General features: G+C 37.8%; 1 long non-coding RNA gene across 1 annotated transcript; it reads right to left on the bottom strand.

Moving 5' to 3' along the window:
• Positions 1-12,444: 12,444 nt before the first annotated feature.
• On the bottom strand, positions 12,445-25,385 carry LOC138923324 (uncharacterized). Its single transcript, XR_011436799.1, has 4 exons — positions 25,315-25,385; positions 17,071-17,099; positions 14,655-14,809; positions 12,445-12,582 (listed from the first exon to the last, which is right to left on the bottom strand). It is a non-coding gene; the product is annotated as an uncharacterized lncRNA (long non-coding RNA).
• Positions 25,386-27,419: the final 2,034 nt, after the last annotated feature.

The following is a 27,419-nucleotide window of genomic DNA, read 5'->3' as shown; positions in this document are numbered from 1 at the left end:
CCTGCAAAAGTAAAAAAGCATGAAATAGTTTTGCCAAGAGGAACAGATGTTTCTGTTGTATATTTCTTACTCTCTGGGCATGTTGGAGAATTCTAAATATAAACGTTCAAACAGACAGGGTGCAAACACACAGGAAGTTTGGGGGAGTGTGAGGATTCATTTAGGCAATTCAATCTGATTTACAACTTTGCACATGAATCAAAAATCAGGGAAATTGGAAAAGGGACCATTTAGACATATTAACATGTGTATGGCATACATCTTAAAAAGAAAGCAAATTCAGAGAGTTAGCCAATCTCCTGACTAACTTACACTACATAAAGAATCAATAGAAAGAAGTTTCAAAGACATACATACTAACGATTTTGCATAATTATCTCATTGCCCTTATTTGACAGATTGGGGTCAGACATCTAAATATCCAAATTTCACTTATATTTAGTATGGTTTTATACATTAAATTAAACAATGAAAATTTTTCTCTCAGCAGAAACAGTAGGTGGGTCAGAATGATTATTCTAACTAACTAACCAACACGTTACTTGGCACATAGTCATCTAATATTCAGTACAAGGTCATAATCTAAGCTCGCTGATCAGGGTGCTATAAACAAATTAAGCTTTGAGCCTCCAATGGACAGTGAAACAATTTTTATTTCGGTGATCTCCCTGACATATAGAACAAACTATAAACAGTCTCCTTCACAAAGTAAAATAGTTTATTATGATGAAAATAATGTTTCTGGGTGATGTCATTAGGATGGCAACATAGATCATTCCTGACTTCAATCCCCCTCATAAGAACCAACCAACAACTATCCATAGATGAGACACCACTGAGAACATCCCAGAACCCAGGAGTGAGGCTGAAGCACTCCCCTGGACCACAAAGACCAAGAAGGTCCATATCAGAAGGGCTGGAGGAGCAGCTACACTCTGACCAAACTGCCCTCCCCCAGCTCTTGCAATGCCATACCGAGAGGGCCTCCCTGGGCCTACAGTTTCTCCAGTGGGAAAAAGAGAGCCCAGGGTTGACATCCAGCTCCCCAGAATTTCAGGATGCTTCCTTGGAGGCCCACTCAGATCTCCTCTCACAGGGACCATGAGGATATTCTGCAGGGCTGGCCCACTGGAGATCAGATAGAGACGGAGAAGAAGACGCGTTTATAACAAAGAGTGCTCAGCTTTCAGACTGCATTCCTCCTGGTAGGGCACTTGAGCAGAGATCCCAGCAAGCAGTTCTGCCCATCTGCACAGCAGAGCCAGTGCCGCCATCTGGCCAGAGGGCTCAGCTGATAGTTCTGTCTGATTTGGGTCCCAGCCAGCATGCCTTACTGGATCTGGAGCCCATTCTACTCCCCACCCAAGCAGGGAAGCAAATTTGAAGCCTTGTTGGACTGCTAAGTACAGCCTCCAGTTCCACCTGACCAGTAGGCTGGACCAGAGAATCCAGGTGGCCCCAGAGTCCATTCCACCCTTGAGCAAGAAGCCAGGCCAGCAGTACTGCCCAACTGTTAAGTATAGCCACTGGCTCCACTTGCCCAGGGAGACTGAACAGTTCCCCTTAACCACCTCAGAACCCAGACTATGGTACCACCCAGCCATGAAGCCCAGCCTATAGAAGAGTCCAGCCCACAGCTTTGCTGAATTGCTGAATACAGCCTGCGGCTTTGCCCAGGTTGGGACCCCAGCCAGTGATCCCACCCAATCATGGAGCACAGCCTGCAGCCCCACCTGACTAGGAAGCATCAACAATGACTCTGCCCTATCACGGAGAATAGTCTCTAGCACCGTCCAACTGCAGGATTCAGCTGGCGGTGTCTCCTAACCAAAGAGCCCAGCCAGCAACTTTGCCCGACAGAGGAGCACAGCCAGGTGCCCATCTGGCCATGAAATCCATCCTGCAGCCCGCCCAACTTTGGGGCACTGTCTGCATCCCTACTTGATCACAGAGCAGAGCCTGAGGACTTGTCCAACCTCGAAGCCCTGCCTGTGGCCTCACTTGAACAGAGCCCAGCCAGCAGTACCGTCTGGTGGGGGAGCTCAACCTGAGACCCCACCTGACTAAGAGCAATTGCAGAGGCCAGCTCACAGCCCTGCCTAGTAGTGGAGTCCAATGAGTGGCACCACCCTACAAGGGAACCCAGCCTGCGACCACATCTGACCAGAGGTGACTGCAGAGCCCAGATAGTGGCCCCACCTGGGACAAGAAGTAAATACAGAAAGTAATCTTGGAGTATCTTATTGTGCCTGAAAATAAGCGAATTCTGAAAAAAACCCCAAAATGATGGGAGTATTTCAAAAGGACACAGGGCCAACTGAAAGAGCTACTAATGGCCAAAGCTCCAACAATATTCTCAATAAAATAAGGCAATTATAACCCAAAGTATAAAATACATATATGTGGGTCCATACTGATAGAAATACATGGTTGAGTAAAGAAAGAAATGAGGGAGAAGAGGCAAATCTCCCATACAAAAGAATTCAAATAATTTATGTAGATATTTATTCCAGGAAATACCCTTCCAGGAGATGGAGTGTATCTCTGTATTCCTTAAGTACAGAATGCACACAGTGTTTTCCTTCCAAAGACTAACATCTGGAAAGGGGGATAAAGAGTAAGTTTACAGTGGAGAAACCTGACACGCCCTTCCTCAGCCAAGTTATTAAGGTTAACATCAACAGCAATGGCATATTGATAACATATACCTTTGATATGACATGAGGAAATTGGCACTTTCCCTCTGTGGTCTTCCTTCCAAGAACACCTAAGTTCTATTTAGCGATGAGAAAAATAACAGAAAAATCCCTACTGAGACATTTTACAAATTATCTGACCACCACTCTTCAAAACTGTCAAGACCATCAAAACCAAGGAAAATCTGAGAAACTGCCACAGCCAATAGAAACCTGAGAGGACAGGATGATTAAATGTAATATGGTATCCTGTATGGGATTCTGGAACAGAAAAAAGATATTAGGTAAAAACGAAGGAAAATCTGAATAAATAATGCACTTTATTTAGTAATAATGTATCAGTACTGTTTCATTAATTGTAACAAATTTACCGTACTAATGTAACATTTTAATAAGGAAACCTGGGTGCATGGTATATGAGAATTTCTTGTGCTATCTTCTCAATTTTTCTGTGAATCTAAAACTTTCCTAAAACGTAAAGTTTATTTTGTTAAAAAGGCAGTTTTTCTTGAATGCTACTGAGCCCAAGTTGAGATTGAGCATCTGACCATGGCACGTTAAATAAATATGTAAACAGAATTTTCCATCAAGATCTGAAATTACTTGGTCAGTGGACGTAATCCAGGTTCCGTCCTCGGCTACCCAATGATTATAAAATGGATTCATGAACTGAAAGCTTTGGTTGCAGAGATGGAGGCTATCTCTGTACATCCTAGTAACTACTGCTGCTGCTGAATGTCTGAACCACAAGCAACAGAGACTAACATTGATCATCATTACAGAACCTTCCTTGAGGAGACCACCACCTATTTCACGGCAGGTTGATTTTCTCAGATCTCTTCGACCATGGAAAGAGAAATTATTTATCTTGACTAAGATTGACATGTATTTTGGGGTATGGATTTGCTTTTCTTCTGCACAGTGCCTCACTCAGCACTACTATCAGAGGTCTCAAAAGATGTCTGACCTGCTGCCAAGGGATTATATATAATGTTGCCTCCGACCAAGGGACTCACCTTATTGCAAAGAAGGCTCAGCAGTAGGCATATGACCATGAAATCCACTGGTCCTGCCTCATCCTATACCGTCCCTAAGCTGCCAGCCTCATACAGCAGAGGCAGAGTCTTTCAGAGGTACTGCAGATGCACTGGCTTAGAGGTAACCACCAGGCAGCACAGGGCACTTTGTCCCCACAACTTTAGGTTCTAAATGTCTAGAGGTCTTTGTTCCCAGAGAAAGTAATGCTTCCATCAGAGGATGCAGTTAGTGTCCCAGTAAACTTAAGAGCTACAACTACTGACTAGACAATTTGGGCTCCATCTGCCAGCTGACTAGCAGGCAATGAAAAGGGTGACAGTTTTGGTAGGTATAACTGATCTTGATCCTTACAAAGAAATAGGGCTATTCTGTCACATAATGCAGACATAATGTGGACAGGGAAGAATATGTTTGGCGCTTAGATTGTGTAGGACAGTATTTTGTGTTTTTTACCATCTCCAGTTCTAAATAAAAATGGGCAAGTACTGACAACATACCCTCCTAAGGGGATGGTAGTAGGGCCTGAGATGCTTCAGAGAGGAGGATCTGAATCACACAGTGGGCAAGTCACAGACAAGGAGAAGTGCTAGCCAGATAGGAGTAGAAATTTAACAGAGAAAGTGAAGAAGGGAGATGATGGGCATCGGTGATAGCCACGGGACCAATTATAGTAGCAAGAACTGTAATTCATGCTACTAACTTCCTCTTACAAGTATTTTCCAGAAATTGTGACCAACCAAAATCCTAGAGAAGTGTGCCCAGATAGAATGAATATAATTTGATAGGCAAGAAGAGCTCGTGCATGCAAGGAGGTGACTGGAGTAGATATTGTTGATACTGCTTGAAGATCTCCTTTACTAAGCCTATGTACACATAACCTGGCTACAATGCATGTTGGGTGCTAAAAACTTATAGCTGTCGCCTTCCCTGAATAACTGGCCTTGGCCAAATGGAAGTTCTTTCGTATAAAATATTATCCACACACAGAAGGGGCAACCCACAGCAACTGAACGATAAGGTGGTACAAAAGTCTGGTTTTGTTGCTTCAAACAGAACTACTTCTTATAGTGCAATTTATGCTCCAGTTTCCCATGAGATTTCAGCTGAAGCAAAACTCCACCTGAGTCCACTTCCTTACCAGCGCCGTTCTCTGCCCTATTCCCTTTCCCTCAAATTTTTCTCCTGAGACCACTCCTTCTCTAAGTCATGTTCTACATTCAAACTGCTGTCTCAGTCTCTGCTACTAGATAACTCAGTCAAAATTGAACTATTCATGAACAAACATTAAATGGCGTTTATTCAGATAGGAGTTTGGATCATTCCTTACACAGAAACCATAGTCTCAGTTTGTTTGATGTTTTTTCAGTTGCTTTTTAAAGTGCATGTATTAGACACTGAGCAACAATTCAGAATGTCCTTTCTACAGAACTGTGACATAGGATATTACCTTTAACACTACAAATAGCTAAGTTTTGAGCCCTCATCACATACCAAAAACAGCAGTAAATGCTTTACTTGCATTATCACATATCCTCAAACAACCTGTTAAATAGGGGCACTGTTATCATGCTCCTTTTACAGATGGGGACACTGAAGATTAGAAAGGTTTTAAAAATCCCTCCCAAGGTTATATGCTTAATAAGGGAAGGAGTCAATATCGAACACCAAGGTTTAGCTCACACTATAAGCTATAAATGGAAGCTAGTCTGAAAACACTAATTTCTATAGATAAACGGCTTTCTTTTTTTCAGCTTTTGTTCAAATAAAATGTACAGAAACTTGATATGTGAGGTAGACAAAAATAAATTTGATATTTATCGTGGAAACAGGGCTGTAGAATATGGATCTATACATAGTTGACCCCCTTCCCTCTCTGGACGCTAAAGTCGCTCAATAAAATACCTGGATTTCTGCAGAGAACAGATTGAAAATAAGTGCTTTGTATTATAGGTATTTGACACAAACTTCCTGTTGTTTACCCAACACTTGTTCACCTTACCCCTTTTTTCCTGATAACAGAATGCAGTTCTGGAAAACGAGTGATGTCTTGCCTAAACTAGAAATGTAATCTCATTGCCATTGAGCAATGACTTTTCAAAGATGAGTTTATAAACCAATTTTGACTAATGAGATATGTGAGGAAGTTTTCTAGACCTAATGGTGCTTGCCAAATAAAAAACACAAATCTCTGTATAGAAAGAGCCCTTCTTTCTCCTTACCCGGATTTCCCTGCCTGACACTAGGATAGAATGCCTGAATGTGCAGCAGGCATCCTGTTAGTCTGAGGCAGCAAAGTCAGGATGCTAAGCCCAGGTGGAGCAGAAACCAGAAAGAACCTGAGGTTCTGATAATGGATTTGACTCAAAGCAAAAGCGCTAAATGCCTACTTTGTTAAATATCTTGATATGATTTCATTCTTCTTCAATTTATTGCCTTATTCCCCAACATATGGTCTATCTTTGAGAATGTTCCATGTGCACTTGAGAAGAACATATATTCTGCTGTTTTTGGATGGTAAGCTCTCTATACGTCTATTAAGTCCATCTGATCAGCTGTTTCACTTAAATCCACTATTTCCTTGCTGACTTTCTGTCTGGATCATCTGTCCATTGATGTAAGTGGGGTGTTGAGGTTCCCTACTATTATTGTGTTGCTGTTAATTTCTCCCTTTAGGTCTGGCAATAGTTGTTTTATAAACTTTGGTGCCCCTGTGTTAGGTGTATATATATTCATAAGTGTTATGTCCTCTTGGTGGAGTGTCACTTTTATCATTATATACCACCCCTCTTTGTCTCTCATTGTCTTTTTCATGTTGAAGTCTGCTTTGTTTGATATAAGTATGGCAGTATCTGCTTTCTTTTGTTTGCCATTTGCTTAGAGTATCATCTTCCATCCCTTCACTCTGAGCCTGTTTGTCTTTAGAACTGAGATGTGTTTCCTGGAGGCAGCATATTGTTGGGTCTTGTTTTCTAATCCAGCCAGTTACTCTGTGCCTTTTGATTGGAAAATTCAATCCATTTACATTTAGAATGATTACTGATATATAAAAGCTTAATACTGCCATTTTATCTCTTGTTTTCCAGTGGTTCTATATTTCCATTGTTTTTCTTCCTTGGTATTTTTGACTACTATTTCATTTTGGTGGTTTTCTGTGGACGTTTTCTCACTTGTCTCTTTTTTTGTGAATTTTGGCTCTGCTCTGATTTTTTGTTTACTGGTTACCTTGAGGTTTGTCTGAAAAATTCTGTAAATGAGATAGTCCATTTTCTGATAGCCTCTTATCTCCATTTGCCCAAGCATATTCCATCCCCCTCCACTTTCCCTTCTGAGTTACTGTTGTCACAAATTTTTGTGCTTTGTGTTGTAAGTTTCTGACTGAGTTGAAGTGTTTATAGTTACTTTTGATGGTTTCCTTCCCTTTAGCTTTTAAGTCATAATTAAGTATTTGGTTCCCTCTTCTGAGAGAGAGCTGCATTTTTCTGATTTCGTCTCTCTATTTATCTCTTTGCTCAAAGCTTTGTGGACCTTTGCCTTTTTATTTCAGGTATGAGGGCATCGTTCATTATTTCTTGGAGGCGAGGTCTAGTGGTGATGAATTCCCTCAGGTTATGTTTATGATGATTACCATATATATTTTAACATATCACAACTGATTTAAGATTAGCATTGTACTGTATCAAATAAAATATAGAAATTTACAATGGCATAATTTCATTTACCAACCCCACTGTATTACGATTCATTCTGGTCTGATGACTTTTCCTTTAGCATTTTTGGGAGTGCTTTTCTCCTAACAAAATTTTTCTCAGTTTTTGATTCCCTGAATGATTCTTTAGGCTCATCTTAATTTTTTGTTTGTTTGTTTGTTTTGGTGAGGAAGATTGGCCCTGAGCTATATCCACTACTCAATCTTCCTCTTTTTTGCTTGAGGAAAATTGTCCGAGAGATGACATTTGTGTCAATCTTCCTCAATTTTGTGTGTGGGATGCCACCACAGCATGTCTTGATGAGTGATGTGTGTGTCTGTCCCCAGGATCTGAACCTGTGAATACCAGGCCACTGAAGAGGAGTATGTGACCTTAACCACTACGCCACTGGGCTAACCCTTCACCTTAATTTGTAAATCACATTTTTGCTATGTATTAATTTCTGCATTGACAAGGTTTTTTTTTTAACTCTCTAAGAATGTTTTACCACTGTCACCGGACCTCCATTGTTTCCAATTGGAAGTCAACTGTACTTTCATTATTTTCACCATGTGTATAAGGGATCATTTTTCTGTGCTGCATTCGAGATTTTTCTCTTATCTTTGGTTTTCAGTAGTTCAGCTATAATGTGTCTCTGTATTTAGACTACGTAAGGATTTTTGAGCTTCTAGAATCTGTGAGTTCATATTTGTCACCATATTTGGGAAAATTTTGTCATTATTTACATTTACTCCATTTATTTAAAAAATTTAGTCTTTTCTCTTTTTTAAATTATTTTTACTCCTATATTCATATTGAACAATTTCTATTGATATATTTTCAACTTTACTGACCATTTCCTATACAATCTACAACATGACTCAAATTCCATCCACTGAATATTTTCTTTTCAACTTTTATACTTTCAAATTCTAGATTTGCTTTTTTTTTTTTTTAGTTTCCATATCTCTGCTTAGATTGCACAAACTTCTACTAATTATGACCATGTTTTCTATTAAATCTAAGAACATATTTATAAAATCTGTTTTAAAATCCTCGTCTGCTGATTCTAACATCTAGGTTATCTCGGGTTAGTTTCTATTGATTACTTTTTCTCTTGACTCTGGGTCACATTTCCCTGTTTCTACTCATGACAAATGACTTTTTCTTACATAGTGGACATTGTGGATGACATATTAACAGACCTTTTTCATTTAATTTCTTCTTAAGAGCAACAATTTTGTTGTAGCAGGGAGTTAACTTGGCTAGAACAATATCTAAACCCTGTCTCCCCTTGTGGACAACAACTGAAATCTCTGCTCAGTTCCCTCAAATTTCTATCGGTCCCTTACTCTGAGCTCCTTAGAATCTCCCTTAGAAAGTACTATTCTAGGGTCATCCAAGAAGCTGTGCGTAATTCACACACACAATTTTGGGCTTCCCCAACAATGGGTGTCTATTTAAGGTGTGGGTGCCTCACACTGATGCCTCTCTGGAAGGCCCAAACTCTATCCTCTAACTTTTCAAGCCAGAAAGATTACAACTTTCTACTTCAGCTTCAGCTGCTTTGCTCCACAGGAAGTAGGATATGTCTCAGGCTCCATAAATAAAACAAATATAAAATTGCTATATAAATTCAAATCTCACCCAGCTTTTCCTTTTAATAATTGGCTCTCCAACTTTTTTTTCATAATTTTGGCAAATCTCTAGTACTTTCAAAAACTTTTTTTCTTTACTTTTCTGTACAGATCTTATGATTAACATCTCTTGGGGGGTTAGTTCAATACAGCTTACAAACATACCCCAGTTAACTTCAAAGGTAATGTGAAATAAAGACATTGTTAGAGAAACAAAAGGTGAGAGAATATGACACCAGTATGTCTGCACCAAAAGTAATAGTAAAGGTTATTCTTAAAACAGAAAGAAAATTGCTACAGATAGAAAACACAGAAATGTGGGAAGGAATGAAGAAGAATGGAAAGGAGAAATATAAATATTAAAAACAAAACAATTGTTGGGGCTGGCCCCGTGGCTGAGTGCTTAAGTTCGTGAGCTCCGCTGCAGGCGGCCCAGTGTTTCGTTGGTTCGAATCCTGGGCGCGGACATGGCACTGCTCATCAAACCACGCTGAGGCAGCATCCCACATGCCACAACTAGAAGGACCGACAACGAAGAATATACAACTATGTACTGGGGGGCTTTGGGGAGAAAAAGGAACAAAAAATCTTCAAAAAAAAAACAATTGTGTGAAACAATTATGAAAGTCTAGAGATCAATAAAATAGGTGTACAATTAAAATTAATGAGAACAATAACACAGTGGACAGGAGGAAACTAAATGAAGTTAATATTCCAAGGTCCTCGAATTGTATGGAGAGCCTTGAAAAATCTAATTGGTAAGCATATTTGGAAGTACTAATAAGTCAGGAATGCATGTTGTAGTATTCAAGTTCTCTAATAAAATAATATTAAAAGGATTTATCTAACAAGCTAGTGAAAAGAGAAAAGAAAAGAATTTTTTAAATTATTTTATTTATCGAAATGAAGGCGAAAATGAGTAAATTAACATAAGCTCAGTGAGACAATAGAAAACAAGTGATATTATGATAGATACAACCTAACTCTAATAATAATAATTTTGAGTTAAATGATTTGAATTCTAAGATTTGTTAACCCGAACTCTGTACAAACACAAGCAAAGCAAAGACATACTCAATTATATGCCGCTTACGGGGACACCATTTCAGTTTGAAGACACAGAAGCTTTAAAGTAAGAGTGGCAAAAAGATACACAATGCACACACTGTTTAAACATCTGGCTTTTCTATATTAATATCAGGAAAAGGAAATACTAAGGCAAAAAGCATCTTTAGAAATAGGAGGGACATTTCCAAATAATAAAGGGGCTAATTCAACAGAAAATTATAACAATCTTAAGTAAATATGCACCCAAATTAAATGGCTTCAAAGTAAATAAAGTAAAAGTTGTCAGAACCAAAAGGAGAAGTTAACAGATTTATAATAAGAATGAGAGATTTAGCAAATTTCTTTCAGTGATTGACAGAAAAAGCAGATCAGGAAAAAAAAGTATAATACAGAAGTTCTGCTCAAGATTAACAAACCTGATCTAATTGACCTATATAGAACAATGTAACTAATAATAATAGAATAAATATTAATTTTGAGTGCCTTTGGAGCACATAACCAAATAGACTGCATGTTAGGCTCTAAGTCATGTCTCAGAAAATTTCCAAGAAATGAAATTATATGAAATGTATGATATGACCATGGTGAAATTAAGCTAGAAATCAATAACAACAAAAAAAGTTAATTAGGAAATTGCCAAGTGTTTGGAAATTAGGCTTTATATTTATAAATCAGAACATATTTTAACTGTGTAGTTATGAGAATTCAACATATCACAATGTCATGTAGTTATATTAGAGGCAAATCAATAACCTTTAGTGCATATATTAGGAAGAAGAAAGCCTAGAAATTAATGAATTCACTATCTTATAAGTTAGAAAAATAAAAGCAATTAAACCCAAAGAAAGTAGAAAGATGAAAATTAAATTATAAATTAATAAAATAGAAAACAATTTTTCAAAATCAATAAATCCATATTGGGAAACACTTCTTCATGGGTCTCTTGTGATTTACTTGATTGGTTATCCCAAGAAGTACCAGTGTGGGAATTGTGAGGGAAGGAGGAAAGCTAAAGATAAGGATGCATAACTGAGGTTAAGGTTGTTTTATAACAATAGAGGTTCCATTTTGCTGCCAACTCCTGGGTAGTTTAGAAAATATAGGCAAAAATTGTGCATTTTAAAGATGGAAGCCTAGAGCATTTATAAACCAGCTCTCAACATCATTTGGTGAGGGATGCTTCGGGTGCCTTAACCACCCTCTACCTTTGGACTGTGCTTATGTGGAGGTGGCGTTTCCACAGCATCAGTTTAGGCTCTAGGGCAAAATGTAGAAAGATACACAGTATGTGTTTGAGATGAGATACTGGTAGCACACGTGGCCCAAGTAGCAGGACAATGTGGACTGCAGCTGTATTGACTGCAAGCTGCTCACTTGCTCTAGGCTCCACTCAAAATGAACAGTATTCTGAGTCACTCAGTAAATGAGTTGCAGCAGTATTTTCAAGTATGTTACATGCTGCCTCAGAAACTGACAGAATCACTCATAGCTCAGTTTATCTTTCTAAGCCGTACAGAACAAAAAAATGCAATAAATTTTCTTATACTTTAGAGAAGTGTCCCAAAATGCCCCAGACCATTGAACCTTATTTGTGGCAGGACTCTGAATCTTTATAGTGTTTATCTCCCAATCTCTGCATATGTGTGTCATGCTACAAGATCTGATGTACTTGCTTCTTCTTGTCAACCAGGTCATGTTAGGATGACTCATCAAATTAGTAAAGCAGCATAAGGCAAGAAAAGCAAGGTTCTTGTGGATTATAACAGAACTGAGGATATTAACATTATCCTGGGGCAAGAATGTGGGGGGTAATGTGCACTGCTATCCCTCCCAGGTGAATGTAAATGCTTTTGATCTCCTTTCCTGAAGGTGACTAGAATAAATTTTTTCCATATCAACAGCCACAATATAAGAAATAGATGCTGTGTTGATGAGTTCTAGTAACACTGCCACATCCAGCCTAGCAGCTAAGATTGGGGCTACCACTTATTATTCCATTGTTTGCCACAACTCATTTGCTGTTTCCCCTAAAGAATGTACAGGTTAATTAAACTTGGATGTAACGGGAATCACCATGTCTGCATTCATTGAGTTTTTGAGCATGGCATTATTCTTACAAATTATCTTAGACTCCAGTACTGTTTCTGATTTACCATCTTGGCCTGAAATGGGAGCAGTTTCTGGGGCTTTTATTTGGCCCTTCTTGATATAGACTCTTGGTCAAGCCATAGTAGACTCCATACTAGCCAATCTGCCATTTGTTTAGTATATCATTCCTAAATATGTATTCTTAGAAACCAAGAAATAACAACATGAAGGTTCTGTAAGATCATCGGCTTTACTTTATAGGAATGACTCAGACCAGGACTTCTGGAATTCCATCAGCTCCCATACTCACTAGAGGACCCTGATGGTATTTCTGTTCTTCTGATATCAGAATCAGTTAAGGGCTGATATCTAATAACAAAGAAAAGAATGTTATATATTATTTTCTCCCCAAGTGTATAGTTATTTCTACTAAACAGCCACAGATTTCTTTGGGGATCCTTTACAGTAAGTGGTGTTACAAGGTCCTTCACCAAAGGGATCTAGACTCCACTTCAATCCATATGCTCAAGATTTGAGATGTAGCTCATGTCTGAAAATCTGGTGAGTAAAAATAATTTTCCATTTGGAGAACTAATATCAGCCCTCTGTCTGTCAGCTACCAATTTTTTTTAGGTTGCATATGTTAACACCCTATTCAGCAACCCTACTATCAAAAAAGAGCATGATTTATTAACCATCACCACAGATCCCTGTGAGATAAGGCAGCTAGTGGTCATCTGGCAATGCTGTAGGTTAAGATAATTACTTTTTTAAAAAAACGTAATTCCACAGAAAAACTTTGAGAAATGATGTAAAAATATGCCTCTTTCAGCAAGGGCAGGAGAGTTGGGTTTTTTATTCAGATTCCTTTAATCATGCCCTAGGTATGCTCCCAAGGAGTGTTATTTATCCTGATATTCAAACCAGTTACCTGTGCAAAGTAACTTCCAAGTCTTCAGTAAGAACAAACAAAAAACTTTTAGGCAAAAAGATGCAAGTGCTATCAGTTAGAAATGGTCTGGAACTCGGTGACAGCGTATAGATGTGGCACCAGTATTTGCTACATTGCACCCTTTACGCTATTCAGATCCACTTACCTCCCTGGGGAATGGAGATATCCTTTGAGTTGTAAAGCTGTATACAGGAGTCTCATCTTCCCCTAGTAACATTTATTTAGATTCCAAAGTGTAAGGACCCCGAATACTTCCCATTATATTTCCAAAGAGACTCTTAGAAGGAGAGGAGGGACAGCTGCCTCTTTCTTCTCTAGAAATGCCAAATTTCTTTTTTGTGATCCTCACCTACAGTAGATCCTGTTACATACAGGATCATAACTGGTTCTTTTCACATCACCCCAGGGATAAGAATTGAGGCAAAGAGAGGCCCAAGCAGTTATTACTGTATATAAGGAATAACAATCTACCCTGTTCCAGAATCCTCATGTGGCCATTCAGGATAATGTTAATGAATGTAGACATTAAGGACGTAAGAAACTCCTTTTTCCCTCCTGTTTGTCTACTGTCTAAAAGAGTCCAAAATGACAAAGCAGCAGCCGTAATCCTGACTAAGGGTCAGGGTTAGTGGACCCTTTCTAGGTTTCCTGATAGAAGCATACTTTTTCTTCCTCTTTGTCCCCAAGACACCACTCCCCACACTTCAGGAATCAGTTTCTTCATTCCAGCAGTGTCTAAGTTGTGCACATAGAAACACAAATTCCCAAGGGTGTCATGGGGAGTTATGACGAGAGGAGCAAATCTTATTTCCATGCGATTGTTCCCAGACCAGTGAATTCTACCTATCAGGAATATAGTGCCACAAAATAGGCCAAAATTAGGCCAAATTGTATATTTCATCTTGAAATATAGCAGCCCAGCTTCACAGAATGTCATGCCCAATTTTGTACATTAGGTAAGCATTTACCTAGTCATTACAATGTTTTCCCATTCAGATCTCAGGCATAATTTTTAGCAAATTTTTTCCTCTAGCCATAGGAGATGAGAGATTCTTTAATTCTCCCACAGAATCCTTCTACAATTCACTGTGTACCATGAATCGTTTGTTAGCTAAAATATGCCTGTCATTTTCTTCTTTCATTGCACTGAATAGGAAATTTCCAAATGTACATTCATTTTAATTGCCAATGACATCATCTCTCATGCAGTGGTATAAACCAGTGTTTTCTGGAGTAGTTTCAAGAGTCTAAGGGTAATCTCAAGTCCTTAGCATAGACTTGTTCAGAAATGAGGCCTCAGCTAATTACCGTATGACCTAGCCATGGGAACAGATAATATAAAAAGTCTGGGATTTCTGAGAAGGCATCACACTTCAAAGGAAGCAAATATAAAAACGGCCTCCATTGTTTCTTGGACATGATGGTATAAGACGTGAAGCCAGCAAACAAAAAGAACATACATGAGGGAATCGCAATAAAATGGAACTACCTAACTTTGTTGATCCCGAGACACATAGTCCTCTGGATTCCCAGTTGCAAGCTGAAAAAGTCATCACTCATTAGGCCAGTTTAAGTCAGGTTTTCAATTTCTTCCAGCAGAAGTCATCTTAACTGATATGTGTGGTAGAACTGAATGCTATCTGTCTAGAGATGAACAAATTTTATCTATCATAAATAAATTCAAGGGAAAAACTAGAATAAAAATGCACTTAAGATTAGACAGTAATTATTATTTTTTACATATTTTTCCAGCTTAATTGAGATAAAATTGACAGACAACATTGCGTAAGGTATACAACATGATGATTTGATACATGTATATATTGTGAAATGATTACCACAATAGGGTTAGTTAACAACTCCATCACCTCACATAATCATCATTTTTTTTGTATGTAGTGAGATTTAAGATCTACGCTCTTAGCAACTTTCAAATATACAACATGGGATTGTTAACTCTATTCACCATGCTTTACATTAGATCCCCAAAACTTATTTAATTTATAATTGGAAGTTTCTACCCTTTGTGGAATTGTGATTTATAACAAGAAATATGTATTTGGTCTTCACCCCCATATCTGGCACAGAGCTCCTAAAACCCTTGGAATTTCCTAAGTGATGAGAGTAATAAAGGTACCTCTTGTGTTAATGAGGTGACTTTTGGATCCCACCTAAGAATGTGGGCTGGTTGCAAAGAGAACCAAGCATGTGATTAGAAGGTTGGAACTTTCAGTCCCACCCCACCCCGACATCTGATCTCCAGGGAGAGGAAAGGGTCTAGAGGTTGAATCAAGTACCAATGGCCAATGATTTAATTAATCATGCCTAGGTAATGAAGCCTCCATAAAAACAAAAAAGATAGGGTTCCAAGAGCTTCCAGGTTGGTGAACATGTGGAAATCTGGGAAGTTGGCACACTTGGAGAGGGTATGGAAGCTCCTTGCCTTTTCCTATACTTTGCCCTAGGCGTCTCTTCTATCTGGCTGTTTCTGAGTTACATCCTTTTACAATAAACTGATGATCTAGTAAGTAAAATATTTCTCTGAGTTCTATGAGCCATTCTAGCAAATTAATCGAACCCAAGGATGGGGTTATGGAAACCTGTGATTTATCAGAGTTGATCAGAAGTCCAGGTAATAACTTGGACTTGCAACTGGCATCTGAAATCCATGGAGGGGATAATGGGAACCTCCAATCTGTAGCTGGTCAGTCACAAGCAGAGGTAACCGCCTGGGCTTACGAGTGGCATCTGAAGTGGCTGGGGGGCCGGCGGGGGGGCTGTCTTGTAGCACTGAACCCTTAACCTGTGGAATCTGATGCTATCTCCGGTAGAAAGTATCAAAATTGAGTTGAATTCTCAGACACCCCGCCACTGTCTGGGATTGCTTGTTGTCTTATGGGGGACCCCCTTTCCACCACACAAATTGGAACTGGGTCCAGGAACCCACAAGACCCTTTGACCATCATCTCCTCATTTCCTCCACCCTCCTCCCCATCAACCACCATTCTAATCTGTTTTTATGAGTTTGGCTTTTTTATATTCCACATATAAATGAGATCATGCAATACTTGTTTTTCTTTGTCTGACATATTTCACTTAGCATAATGCCCTCAAGTTTCATACACGTTGTTACTAGAGACATAATTTCCTTCTTCCTTATGGCTGAATAATATTCTAGAGTGTGTGTGTGTGTGTGTGTCACATTTTCTTTATGCCTTCATCTGTTGATGGGCATTTAGGTTGATTTCACGCCTTGGCCATTGTGAATAATGCTATGATGAACATGAGGATGCAGATACTTTAAGACAATGATTACCAAATTCATTGTTTCCAAAATAAATCCTGAAGTGGGGTCAAATTCCACGTGTTCTATGAATTGGTGTCTGATCTTTTACCTATTCCAGACATAATTATATTAAGCTGGATCACATGAAATTCCTTTTTTAAAGTCAAAAATTGTCAAATATTGGGGCCGGCCCAGTGGCATAGCCATTAAGTTCGTGAGCTCTTCTTCAGTGGCCAGGGGTTTGCCTGTTTGGATTTTGGGCACAGACCTATGTACTGCTTATCAAGCCATGCTGTGTCAGGCATCCCACATATAAAGTAGAGGAAGATGGGCACGGATGTTTGCTTAGGGCTAATCTTCCTCAAAAAACAATTGTCACAAATTAACAAGTTTATATGGGACAACCACTTCATTATCTCAAAGATATGTGCATAATACTATAATATTGCATTGTGTTATGTTTTTCTATTTTTATATCTGTTTTCCTATATAGCCAATGTGATAGAAATTAGACAGACAAAAATTAATAAGATTTCATCCCTTCTCTTAAATAACTTATAGTTGATACCTGATAAGTATGAAATAAAGTAAATGAACTTATGGATAAATGAATACATACAGAATGCAAGTGGCTGATACTAGGCAGATCTAGGAGTAAATGAAACAATAGAAATGAAATTAATAAAGCAGTCATTTATTACCTGGGGATTACTAAGTAAATGCTTTGTAAATAACAATAATGATAATCATGCTTTCAGTATATCATTCCCCACTTAATCATTAGAATCACATAATTGCAGACAGTAAATTTTTGTTATCTCCCTGAGTAAACCATGTAGGGCTATTTTCTCTTAATTTAGTACAAGAAAAAGATAAAATGTGGTGGCAAAGAGATTTGTAGCAGTACATCTTGATTATGAGGCATTCTAACAGTTTTCTTTTATGGGGGACATATAGGCTCTTTTCTCCAGATATAAGTTAAGCAGATAATGTTTAGATGAAGACTTCTTTATAAGCACAGCATCTTGAAGTTCTGTAATTTTGTAGCTACATCAAGAAAATATATAATCCACAATGCTGAGCATCAGCTAACACATATGATTGAGCTATAACACTTGTTCATCATAAAAGACACATTATTCTTTTATTAGAGAAAGTATAAATTAATCTTTAAAGAAATATTCTTAATAAGTTCCAGATCTAGAAAGCAACTTAAAACAAAATTCAAACTAAAAAACACGCTGTTCATTTTTTTTCTCATTACACGATATATTTTTTTCCAGAATAAAAGAAAAATTAGGGGCTCCTTTTAGATTCACAGCCACAGTAAATTCACTCTTGAATTTAGTAGGCCAGGATAGCATTATAGATTTGATTTGGATTTCTCCCTCTCTAGATATTTATTTACTTAAGAGCCTGAGTACTAAGAATATTGAAGTGCACATTAGACCTGTAGATCAAAATATATTTGAAGAAGAAGCACTTCAGGAATGTCAGAGCAAGACCTCTGAAAAGCTGCTCTTCCATAACAGCAATGAGAATGTTGGTAAAAATTGACTTGAACTTTTTCAGAATTCTAGGAGATTAACCAAAGGCTTCAAACAACCTGAGGAGACATTATTCAAGAAAAAAAGACTGAATCTCAGGAAGTGGTTAAAGTGAGGTTTAAAGTGTTATAACAGGCCCTCTGCCCATCGCTTTATTCCCAGTGCAGAGTAGTCTTGGAAAACAATAGCCTGGCCAGCAGTAACTGTGAAAAACCTAGCAGCCATTGGAGGGGGCAGAATGGATTAAGACTCCCTGTAAAGTTCTATCCCAGAGAGTTGTCACTATTTACCTGTCTGTATGGTTTACAAAAAGCTTAGTTCTCAGAATTTGTCTGTTTTTCACTTGATTCAGAGCATGTTTGTACCAAACAGCACTTACTGTGGGTTTTTATCTAAAACCATCAGTGGCAATTGTTTAAAATCTCATCTGCTTGAGGTGACAATAATAATTGGGACTAAGAAGAGGGTTATCAAAAACTTAAAAGTGAAAAATGGAAGATGAGATCTATAGGGGACTTTGAAAGCTCTAATATGTTTCTGAAAATCAGGAAAATAATGCCCATGTGCAGGGTTACATGCATGCCAAAATAAAACAAAAGAAGACTTAATCTCTAGGCTCTGTCTGACCTTGAAGCTCTGAGAGGAGGAAGTGAAAGCTAAGGCAGACCTGTAAACTGCCTGCCAGAGCACTGAAAACAAACACAGAGCCCTTCTGCTAAAACTGGGAGTCTTATAGTTTCAAGGGATTTAAGGAAATCCCTTTTGAATCCTTAACTGACAATTAAGCTAACCAAGAAAAGAGTTCAGTGGCCACACCAGACGAAGAATACAGACCTTATAGAATTTGTCCAGGAAAGACACAAAACAAACAAATAGCAACAAGAACAACATAACAACTCAACAGTCAATAACAACCAACCCCAGGGGAGGGAAGGAATTGAGTTGCCAGATCCTCCCATATTACACTACTTAAAAATGTAGGTTTCAACAAAACATTATGAGACACAAAAAAAACCAAAAAGCCATGGCCCATGCACAGGGGGAAAAGCATCAATAGAAACTCTCCCTGAGAAAGTCCAGCTATAAGACTTAATATTCAAAGAGTTTAAAAGAGCTAATGTAAATATATTCAGAAAGCTAAAGGAAACCATGTCTGAAGAATTAAGGAGACTGTGGGAACAATGTCTCACCAAACATATATTAATAAAGAGATAGAAACTATTTTTTAAAAAAGAAGAAATTTGGTGGCTGAAAAGTATAATAAGTGAAATAAAAAGTTCACTAGAGGGGATAAACATCAGATTGGAATGGATAGAAGAAAAAAGAAACAGCAACCTTGAAGAGAGGTCAATTAAGGTTATCCAATCAAAGGAACAGAAAGAAAAAAGAATGAAGAAAAATGAATAGAGACTCAGGATCCTGTGAGGTACAATCAAGCATGCTAACATATGCATAATTGGAGTCTCAAGAGAGGAGTGAGAAAGGAGCAGAGAGAATATTTGAATAAATAACAATTAAAAAAACAACTCTCCAAATTTGGTGAAAAACATTTATCTGCCCATCCAAGAAGCTCAATTAACTCCAAGAAGGATAAACGAGAGAGATCCACATCTAGATATATCACAGTGCAACTGACAAAAGCCAAAGACAAAAAGGACGCTGAAAGCCACAAGAGAAAAGCAACTCATCACACATGAGGAATTCTCAATAAAATTAGCAGCTGACTCTTCCCCAGATAATGGATGCCAGATGGCAGTGGGATAACATATTTAAAGTGCTTAAAGAAAATGAATGTCAACCAAGAATTCTGTATTCAACAAAACTATCTTTTAAAACAGAAGGAGAAATGAAGATGCATCCTAATAAACAAAAACTGAGAAATTCCATCACTAGCAGATCTGCCCTATAAGAAATATCAAAATGTGTCATTCAGGAAAAGACACTGTACAGTAACTCAAGTTCATGGGAAGAAATGAAGAGTGCCAGTAAAAGTTGTTGTATAGCTAAATATAAAAGACATTATAAATGTATTTTTCTTTGTAATGCTTCATTTCTGTACAAATAAATAATTATAAAACTGTGTGGATGGACTTGTACAAAAGTGTTTATTTATGTGAAAATAAGAAAAAGGGGAGGATGGAGCTATATTGGGGCAAAATTATTGTACATTCTATAAATTGTTTGCTTTAATATAAACTAGATTGTTTTAGTTAAGATGTTAGTCGTAATCCCTAGGGGGATATACCAAGAAAATAACCAAAAAATATGATAGCAAATACAAAATAGAATTAAAAGTAATACCTCAGAAAATATATATTCAGCAAAAATAAGCAGTAAAAAAAGGAACAATCATACAAAAATACCCTTATGATATATAGAAAACAAATAGCAAAAATGTCAGACTTAAATTTCTTCTTATCAATAACTACATGAAACACAGGTGAATTTAATGCTCTAAAAAAGAAAGAAAGCTGACTGGCAGAAGGGATTAAAAAACATTAACTACTGTCTGCAAGTGATACACTTCAGGTTCAAAGACGTAAATAGGTTAAAAGTCAAATGAAGGAAATATGTATACTGTACAAAGACCTGCAGCTGCTATGTTATCAGACAAAATAGACTTAAAGACAAAAATTATAACTAGAGACAAAGAAGAACATTTTATAAAAATAAAGGTCAATCCATTAGGAAGACATAACAATTATAATCATATATGTGTTTAAAACACTGCCTAAGATACATGAAGGAAACACTGACAAAATTGAAGGGGAAAAAAAATTCCACAATAATCACTGGAGACTTTGATATCCCACTTAAGATAACGGTTAGAAAAACTAGGCACAAGATGAACACAGAAATAGAAGACTTACTACTAAAAAAATCAAGTGACTTAGATGTCTATAGAGCACTTTATCCAACAGTGGAATACGTACTTGAGAGTATTATTCTTAAGTGCATGTGGAATATTCACCAGGACAGACCATTTGTCAGGCCACAAAATAATACTCAATAAATTTTAAATGATTTAAATCATACATAGTATAATTTCCAACCACAACTGAACTAAATTAGATATCAATAAAGGAAAGAAATTTGGGAATTTCACAAGTATGTGGAAATTAAATAACACACTCTTAAATAACTAATAGCTCATAAAAGAAATCACAAGGGAAATTTGAAAATGCTTTGTGATGAATAAAAGTACAAAGTACTAAAACTTATGAGATTCAATTAACTAGTTCTTAGAGAAAAATTTATAGCTGTAATCACCTGTATTAAAAACGAAGGCTCTCAAATGAGCACCCTAATTCTCCACCTGAAGAAACCAAAAAGCAGAGAACAACCAATCCCAAAACAAGCAGAAGAAAATAATAAAGAATAGTGAAGAAATAAATATTATAGAAATAGAAAAGCAACCAGAGAAAACCAAAAAGATCCAAAGTTTTTTCTTTGAAAATATTGAAAGAAAATTGACAGCACTTTAGCTAGAGTAGCCAATAAAGAAGAGACAACACTAAAATCAGAAAAGAAAGAAGATGGCCAGCCCTGTGGTGTAGTGGTTAAGTTCAGTGTGCTCCACTTTGGTGCCCCAGGTTCATCGGTTCGAATCCAAGGTGCAGACCTACAACATTCGTCAGCCATGCTGTGGCAGTGACCCACACATAAAAGAGAGGAAGATTGGCACAGATGTTACCTCAGGGCTAATCTTACTCAAGCAAAAAAAGAGGAAGATTGACAACAGATGTTAGCTCAGAGCTAATCTTCCTCAACAAAAAACATTAGAAAAAAAAAAGAAAGGAAAGAGGGACACTGTCATCTTCTTTCTAGAATAAAAAAGAATTATAAGGTAATGCTATTAGGTAACATAAGGTACTACAATTATAAGTCAAAAATTGTGGTAACAGATGAAATGGACCAGTTCTCAGGAAGACACAGCTATGGAAATACAACTCAAAAATTAAAAAAAAAAATCTAAATAGACTTAAAAAAGTAGAGAGATTCCAGTAGTCATCAAAAAACAAAGGAAATCCCATGCCCAGATTACTTCATTGGTTCATTCCAAAAAGTATTCAAAGAGGAATTAACACCAAATCTTCAGAAACTCTTCTAAAACATAGAGAAGTGAATATTTCCCAAATCATTCAATGGGGCCAAAATCACCCTACTATCAAAACCTGGCAGACATCACAAGAAAAGAAGCATGATAGTAATATCCCTTATGAATATAGATGCAAAACTACTCAGCCAAATACTAACAAATTGAATCTAGCAACAGACAAAAAAAATTACACACCATGTTCAAGTTGGATTTATCTCTGTAAGGCAAGATTTGTTCAAAAATAGAAAAAACAATCCATGTATATACTATATTATTTAGAAGACCAAAATCACATGATTATCTTAATAGATGTACAAAAAGTATTTGATAAAATCCAATCCCTCTCACTATAAAAACACCTCACAAACTAGCAGAAGGGGACTTTCTCAACCAGTAAAGCACATGTATGAAAAATCTCCAGTTAATATCATACTTAAAGGCGAAAGCTTTCCACCTAAGATCAGGAACAAGACAGGGATATGTGCTCTCCCCAATTCTTTCTAACATTGAAATTGAGGTCCTAACCTGGGCCTTTAGGCAAGAAAAAGAAATAAAAAGAAACAAGTTTAGAAAAACAGAAGTAAAACTATCTCTATTTGTGGATGCCATGATTTTGAGTATAGAAAATCATAAGGAATCCATTAAGAAAAAACTGTAGAGCTAATAAATGTGTTCAATCAGTAAATAAAAATCAATTGTATTTCTATGCATTAGCAATGAACAATCTGAAAATGAAATTAAGGAAATAATTTCATTTATAGTAGCACCAACAGGAATAAAATAGAAGTAAATTTAACAAAATAAGTAAAGGACTTGTATGCTTAAAACTATAAAACATGGCCAAAGGAAATTAAAGATATCCTAAGTAAATGGAAAGACATCTCATATTCGTGGATTGAAGATTAGTACATTGAGGAAATACTTCCCAAATTGACTTGCAGATTCAATACAATCTCTGTCAAATTCCAACTGTCTTTCTTGCAGAAACTGAGAAGCTGTTCCCAAAATTCATATAAAAATACAAGTGACAAAGAATAGCTGAAACAATCTTGGAGAAAGAACAAAGTTGGAGGATTCACATTTCCTGATTTCAAAATTTACTAAAAACTTACACTAATCAAGACATATGGTACTGGCACAAGGATAGACACATAGATCAATGGAATAGAATTAAGAGTACAGAAATAAACTCTTACATTATGGTTAATTTATTTTTGACAAGGTTACCAGGAAAATTCAATGAGAAATTAATAGCTGTTTCAACAAATGGTGCTGGGTCAACTGGATATTCATATGCAAAAGAATAAAGTTGGGGTCATACTTCATGCCATGTACAAAAATTAACTCAAAATGGATCAGAGACTTAAATACAAGAGACAAAAAGATAAAACTCAGGAGAAAATATGGGAGTAAATCATTGTAACCTTGGGTTAGGCAATTGTTTCTTACATATAACACTAAAAGCACAAGTGGTGAAAGAAAAATAGTTAAAATCAACTTCATTAAAATGAAAAACATTGTGATTCAACCATCAAGCAAATGAAAGATAACTCACCAGTATGGAAGAATGATTGCAATTATTGATCTGATAATGATATGTAAGTATAATGTATAAAAACTCTCAGAACTCAAAAAGACAAATAACCCAATTAAAAATGGGCAAAATATTTGAATATACATTTCTCCAAATAAAATGAGCAAATAGCCAATTAGCTCATGAAAAGACGTTCAACATAAGTAGTCATTAAGGAAATGCTAATCAAAACTAGAATGCAATACCACTTCAAATGTACAGGAATGGCCAAAATAAGAGACAGACAAGTGCTGGTGAGGATGTGGAGAATTATAACACTTGGAATTTGCTAGTAAGAAGCATTTTGAAAACAATTTGAGAGTTTCCCAAAAAGTTAAACATAGAGTTATCATATGACTCAGCAATTCCAATCTTAGGTAAAAACACAAGAGACTTGAAGATATATGGTCATACAAAAACTTGTACATAAGTGTCCATAACAGCATTATTCCTTATAGACAAAAAGCAGAAACCACACAAATGTCTATCACCTGATGAATGGATAAACAAAAGTAATGTACTCATACAATGGGATATTATTTGGCCATAAAAATGAACAAAGTACCAGGGCTGGCCTGGTGGCATAGTGGTTGGGTTTGCACACTCTGCTTCAGCAGCACAAGGCTCACAGGTTTGGATCCTGGGCTTAGAGCTGCACACCACTTATCAAGCCGTGCTGTGGCAATGTGTCCCACATATAAAATGGAGAAAGATGGGCACAGATGTTGGCTCAGGGCCAACCTTCCTCACCAAAAAGAGGAGAATTGGTGGTGGATGATGGTTCAGGACTAAACTTCCTCATCAAAAAAAAAAAAAAAAATGAATAAAGTATTGATCCATGCTACAATGTGAATGAACCTTAAATACACTATGCAAAGTGAAAGAAGACAGTCACAGAAGACTGCATATTATATGATCCCATTTATACGAAGTGTACAGAATAGGAAAATCCATGTAGACAGGAAGCAGATTAGTGATTTCCAGGAGCTGAGGGAAAGAAGAAAGAGGGAGTGGCTACTAACGGTTTTGAGGTTTCTCTTTGGGGTGATGAAAATATTCAAAATTATGTAATGGTGATGATTGTACGAGTCTGTGAATACACTGAAGACCACTGAATTGTATACTTTAAAATGGTGAGTTTTGAGATTGCTGGGAAGATGGCAGCATAAGAGGACTCTGAACTCACCTCTTCCAATGGAAACAACAAATTTACAACTACATTTAGAAAATTACCCCTGAGAGAGAATTGAAAACTAGATAAAAAGAACCCCCACAGCAAGGGCCTGTGCTGACTGAGGTGGAAGAGGCAAAAATTCCTTTCTGGAGAGAAAGAAGCCACATTCTAGCCATGACACTGGGGGAAGTCCTAAGGTACAAAGCTTTTTCTTGGAGGATTGGGGTATCTGAGCAGGAGAGCTTTGCCAAAATAAGCAGCTTTTGGATTCAGCACAACCGAGATGAGTGTCATAATATCTGGCTTTGCTAGCTAACAACAATGGGGAATCACCCTGGAAAAGCTATCATACATAAGGGAAAAGAAAAGCCTGCTCTAAAAAGGCCCATGCCCAAATTCACCCATTTCAGGAAGGCAACCTAAAATCACCAGAAAGAAAGTTGCACAGTCCTTTGGTGAAAAAGACTCACTTGATAGGCTCTGGGCACATCTTGGTGAGAAGTGGGACCTCCCTGGGCTTGGACCACCTCCCCAGGTGACTGAGACTGAGATATTGGCAGCAGCCATTACTGTGACCTAATAAAGGTGTGTTGACACAGAGACTGGTAGATACCATTGGAGTTCTTCTTCTGGTCTGTTAACACATGGGTCTGGCCCCTCCACTAGAGTACTGATTTAATCCAGCTCAGCCAGGACAGGCAGCCTGCCCTAGGGACTGTTCTCACCCAACACCAAGCCCTCAGGCAACTTGTGGGCCTGCATAGGCAGAGTGGGTAGGACCTCTGCAGTGGGGTGAGTGGGTCTGCCTCCGTAGAGCAGGGCAGGCACAAGGGGCAGGCCTGCACTGATGGAGTGTCTAGGGCCTCTGAAGTGGGGCAGAAGGGTCCACTTCAGTGGGTCAGAGCACATGCACCACATAGGGAAGGACTGTGTTGACAGGGTGTGTGGCCTTGCTGGCAGTGGGGCTAGTCAGCTGCAGCAGAATTCTGCTTCTCAAACAGCCACATAGGGGATCAGCTTCACCTTCCAACACCTGAAACAATTGTGTGCTGCCACACCTGGGGCCAGCCCCACCCAGCTGCACTCCTGAAAGAGCTGACAACAGCTTTGCAGGCCAGAGGCCTACAGCAATTGTAAGCCCTCAAGTCTAGCAACCAGCCATGCTGGGGGCCTACTAACTTAACAGAAAAACTGCAACAGAAATGTACTATTAGACCTTGCAGCCCACTGTGCTGAGGCTCCCCATGCCCAATAAAGTGACTGAAGGGACTACAGCAGCCACACACAGCTGAGAATTACAACCAGGCAGCCAGGGAGACAGCCTAGCCTCCACATGCGCCTGTAGCTAGAGCAACTCTGCCACAATAGAAGGACACATGTAGCCCATACTGGGGACACTCCTGAAACATTGGGAACTTGAGATGAGAGGGAAGCACACTGCTGGGCCTCATAAAGCATCTATTACATAAGGCCACTGCTCCAAGATTTGGGGATGTAGCTGACTTACCTAATACATAGATATAAGTACAGAGAAAGGCAAAATGAAGAGACAAAGGAATATGTTCCAAAAAAGGGACAGGATAAATCCTCAGAGAAAGAACTAAATGAAATGGAATTAAACAATCTACCTGATAAAGAGTACAAACTAATAGTTACAAGGATGCTCACTGCTCTTCGGAGAATGGGTGAATTCAGTGAGAACTTCAACAAAGAACTGGAAAATATAAAAAAGGACCAATCAGGAATTAAGAATACAACACTGGAAGTGAAAAGTTCACTAGAGGGACTCAATAGCAGAGTAGATAATACAGAAGAACAGAATGGCAAGCTGGACAAAAGACTAGAGGAAATCATGAAGCTGAACAGATGAAATATTTTTTAAAAAATTAAAAAGAATGAGGACAGTCTGAGGGATGTCTGGGACAACATCAAGCTCACTAACGTGTATTATAGGTGTCCCAGAAGGAGAAGAGAGAGACAAAGGGACATAAAATCCATTTGAAGAAATAATAGCTGAAAACTTTACTAACCTAAGAAAGGAAACAGACATCCAGGTACATGAAGCACAGACAGCCCTAAACAATAAACCCAAAGAGGCCCACACCAAGACACATTATAATTAAAATGTTAAGAATTAATGATAAAGAGAGAAACCTAAAAGCCACAAGAGAAAGACAATAAGTTACATGCAAAGGAAACTCCATTAGGCTATCAACTGACTTCTCAGCAAAACCTTACAGGCTAGAAAGGAATGGCAAAATATATTTAAAGTACTGAAAGGAAACAAGCTACAGCCAAGAATACTCTACCCAGCAACGTTATCATTCAGAATGGAAGGAGAGATAAAGAGTTTTCCAGACAAGCAAAACTAAAAGAGTTTGCCACCAATAAACCAACCTTAAAAGAAATGCTAAAGAGACTTACCTAAGTGGACAGGAAAAGACCACAAATAGGAATTAGAGAATTAACAACAGAAAAATAGTAAAATCAGTGGTAAAGGCAAATATACAGTAAAGGTAGCGGATCAACCACCTATGAAGTTCATATGAACGTCAAAAGACAAAAGTAGTGAAAT

The sequence above is a fragment of the Equus caballus genome, chromosome 3 (genome assembly GCF_041296265.1).
Source record: "Equus caballus isolate H_3958 breed thoroughbred chromosome 3, TB-T2T, whole genome shotgun sequence".
Classification (NCBI taxonomy): domain Eukaryota; kingdom Metazoa; phylum Chordata; class Mammalia; order Perissodactyla; family Equidae; genus Equus; species Equus caballus.
The sequence above is the reverse complement of the archived record's forward strand: the minus strand, read 5'-3'. Positions and strand labels throughout refer to the sequence as shown.